Genomic DNA, 4,133 nt, shown 5'->3' with positions numbered 1-4,133 from the left:
TGCATCTTGTAGACTAAATCCAAAGCATAACTGAGCTTTAAACCTTCCACAAAGCACTCATTGAAATTATTGGCTGCTGTTGACAGTGTTAGACATCCAAAACAAAAGGCGTCCAATCTATCTTGACTGGGAGAGGAGACTGATTGCTTGTTCTTTCAAAATTGATTGGACGTTTCGTGCTATAAAGGCATTAAAATATGAGCATTCACAGCAAGTTCTTTCAGTTTAAATCAATAGGTTTTGTATTGTTGTCATTGCAATGCAATGAGTTAAAAACTCTGGAAAAAAAATCAACTTCAGTTTTACTTTTGGGCCGTAATCATTTTTTTTAATTCATTTGAATTTAATTTTTGTTTTAAAGTGAAGGTTTTTTAAATGACGAAAAAAAGGCACGTGCCTTGTCATTCTTTTACTGTATACTGTGATGACCACTGTGAAAGGGTTAATTCGACATCTATCATTGTCAATGGTGACAATGAGGCCATTACGATGAAAAAAAAAAACCCACTACTGAAGAGATTTATTGCGCGCTGTAACTAGAGTATTTCTATTTTTATTCATTTGACATGGCATCATTTATATTCATTCATAAAGATACAAAATATTCATGCTAATTTATAAAAAAATATATATATTCATATGACTATAATGGAGAGCTAGCCTCCACATTTGCCCAAAATAGAGCACAACAAAGGAGGTGTCTCTTTTAATTTATTTATTTGAAGCTTGCTTTTCAATCCCTCCTCTGCATTGCAGAAGATTAGTCAAATTTGAATGCCTCCACCTATTGTTGTTGATGTTGTCGAGCAGCATGGAGAAAGGAAGAGGCGGGGGCCGGATAGGGAATGTAGGCCACGCACGCATTCCTTTGCGAGAAGCTGTCTGAGCGCGAGAAAACACGGCCATGCAATCAGAGCGGGATTTCCGCCATTCCAGCGCCAAGGCCGCCAAATCTCTCTTCGGATCTCGGGAACGATTGTCCTTTGTTCTCGCAACGCTGACGAATCTCTCCCCGCCACACGCTGTGTCATGCGCTCGCTCTACGCCAGACTCCGCCTTCACCCGAAGCGTGATTACGACTATCTCGCTGGAATTATTTGACCGATTGTTTTGGGCCGTTTCCTGGGGAAAGATGGATGACATTACCCAGGCCTCCTTTCTTCTTCTTCCTCCTCCTCCTCCTCCTCCTCTTCCTCCTCCTCCCTCGAGCCAAGTGTGCGCTCTTGCGTCTCATGCAGCTGCAATACAATAACAGTGTTTGAGTGCAATAGTCCAGACGGGATTTCGGTCTAAATAAGCACCCCCGGGGCCATGTAATAACCCAGCATCCCCCTGTCCCTGCCTCCCAGTGCGGGGGCCCCACTCCATAACGCATACCTCCTCAAGCGAGCCGCCAGACGCTCGGCCAAACCACCGCTGGAAAAATACAGAGCGTGGAACTGTGATTCAGAGCCCTGATATAGAATTTCAGCGCCTCCCCTTTTCTCCATCCAACAGCTGGTTTCCTGGAAGCGGACCCGTATGATGGCGGTCTGGTTCAGGGGGCCTACGGCCCGGCTCCTTCAAAGGGCCTCTCTGTTCCCATCTGCGGCTCTGCGCCGCGCTCTTGCGACATCCTCGTGAGAGGAAAACAAGCGCGCTTGGGAAAAAAAAAATGGAAAACACAATTGGATCAAATGCGGGTCATCGCCTCGTGTCTTGAGTTGGGGTTTGCTGGGAGGTCTCGCTGGGTTGGAAGGGGGAAAAGTCAAATCCAAGTCAGATGGTTACTTTCCAAGAGAAATGTTGCTTCTGTTGTTGGGAATTCAAATTATTTAAAAACATAACAGAGCCGAGAAGATGCTAAAACAATCGCATGACGATCAATTGTCGTCAATTTGATGCCAAAGCGCCATTGACGAAAATAGATTTCGGGGGATAAAAAAAAAAAAAAAAACCTAAACAAAAATCTAATCCAATTAAGAAAATGAAAGGTTAAAAATAAAATAAAAAATTGAATTAAAGGAAGAAAACAATTTCATGCATTTGTTATTAATAAAGAAAATAGTCAATCAAACACGTAAAACTAGATTATGTTGTGCCTTTCATTGAAAGTTCATTGATTTTTTTTCTTCCCACAAAATCAATATCTTAACCCCCCAGATTTCATCGGCGACGGTTGTCCGATCATTTTTTGAACGCCACCTCCCAGTCCAAATGGATTGATTGTCCACAGCCGTCAATGGCAGCCAAAGAGTTAACAAGTTCTAATACTTGTGAGCCCTTAACCTACTTTTGAAGAGCATGTCAAGTCATATGTCTCTGCGGCCTTTCCTGTCTGCACAATGACCCTGGAGTATAAAAGAATAGGAGCAGGACACCCCCCCTCCCCATACACACACATACGGACACATACACCTTCCCCCCCTGTGCATGAACAGCCTAATTTAGGAAAGCGTGTCAGCGTGAACCTTTGTCACAATGCCGAGCTCAGAATACCCATTGTTCCCTTGATAGAGTCACTCCACTTTGTTTTGGAAGAGTTCAACGTAAATATAACCTCCACCCCGCTCGCATATTTACCCACGACAAGGCGACCATTCACTTCCGCTTGACGCTTGGGCAACATTTGGAGAGATTAAGAAATAGAATTGGTAGAAACCAGCAGCTCTCACATGCTTTGGCTCATTAACTGCGTTTAATATCATTTGCCTTGAAAACCATCTGTTCCAGGTGGATGATGCCAAATATGATGTGATGCTGGCAGCCATGTTTTTTCATCATATTGAAAACCGTTGTTCCGCTACATTACTATTGAAAGCTCATGCAAAATGTTCATTGGCTATGTCGTGCAAGTACAAATATTTGGCTGCAAATACAGTGCTGTATGTTTTTTTTAAAGAAACGTAAACCCTTTAGCCGTGTAATGTATAACCATACCAATAATAATGTAAGATAACCTTTTGAACTGATAACTAGGTTTACAGTTGCTCACAATTCATATTTATATATATAGTAGTAGTACATTAAAAATACAATAATACATTTTGATCGATCTTGGTGATATTTAATCAACTTATGCACATGCAGATGCAAATAGACTATTTTGGCATATTTTAGGTCGTCTCTATAGAACAGTATTGATGTTTTTCCTTGTGTTTTTGCTATATTAATCCTAATATACAAAGATAGACTCCTTTTTTTATGGAAAAAAGGGAAGACTATCAGAAAAATCCTGCAAATCCCAGTTGCTGGGTGAATACCATTCCGTGGTTGGTCTGTATTTGATTGACAGCTACAGTCATCCACTTAAAATGCCTTTCTTAGTTCTTACATAAGCTTATATTGCAAGATTTTTTTTTCATGGTGCATTCCATTCCAGCCCTCCATAAATGCTTTCCCCCCTTGCCTGTTTTAAACTCAAAAGATTACATTACGCAGCCGCGAATGACTTTATTTTCCAGCTGCCGCCTAAAATTAGCATGGATGATGACCATAGTTTTCTGCTGATCAACCTACAAGGCCTATTTGAAGAACTTGACTTCATTGGCAAAGTGCAGCAGTGATTTCAGTGTAATTTTCTTTAGCAAAGTGTGGCTCAAACCTCAGGGCACACATTTCCAATTGGCGAGTTCTCCCACGAACGAGATAGAAAGGCTCCAGCCGGGAGTGGGGGGAGAGGTAAATTCCTTTGAAGAGAGACTTGCTCCGATATTAAATAATTGAGTTATGGAAGATTAAAATTTCACAAGCTAATTTAGCTTTCCTGTCACTCTGGGGCTCAAAGTGTCTGCAGCCTGCAGACAACTGGTGAATAAGAGTGACTCATTTCCTGTGTGTGGCTGGGCTGGAGAAACCCTATATCTGCGGCGGACTCAAACAGGAAGTTCATCCAGGGCACTCGCTCCGTCTCTGACTCACAGCGAGCGTGACGCCATTTTTGCTGTGTGAGTTTTCAGGAATCCAGCTTAGCATGTGCACGATTAACAAAGAAGTACAGAAAGGTTGACTTCCCTCCCCAGCAAAGCCAGTCCGCCCCAAATAAACACCGACTGTAGTTGCTGACAGCTTAACTGTTATGTAGAAAGACGTTCATGAGCTCATGCAACGTGTTGCTTGGGCAAGCATGGATTTTTTTTTTTCAGATGGAAGAG

General features: G+C 42.2%; 1 long non-coding RNA gene across 1 annotated transcript; it reads right to left on the bottom strand.

Moving 5' to 3' along the window:
* Positions 1–537: 537 nt before the first annotated feature.
* Positions 538–1,656, bottom strand: LOC144084880 (uncharacterized). The gene is made up of 2 exons (XR_013303942.1): positions 1,378–1,656; positions 538–1,238 (listed from the first exon to the last, which is right to left on the bottom strand). It is a non-coding gene; the product is annotated as an uncharacterized LOC144084880 (long non-coding RNA).
* Between the last annotated feature and the right edge of the window lie 2,477 nt (positions 1,657–4,133).

Source organism: Stigmatopora argus, chromosome 11 (assembly GCF_051989625.1).
Source record: "Stigmatopora argus isolate UIUO_Sarg chromosome 11, RoL_Sarg_1.0, whole genome shotgun sequence".
Taxonomy (NCBI): domain Eukaryota; kingdom Metazoa; phylum Chordata; class Actinopteri; order Syngnathiformes; family Syngnathidae; genus Stigmatopora; species Stigmatopora argus.
Note: the sequence above shows the minus strand (reverse complement) of the source record. Positions and strands in the feature narration are given on the sequence as shown.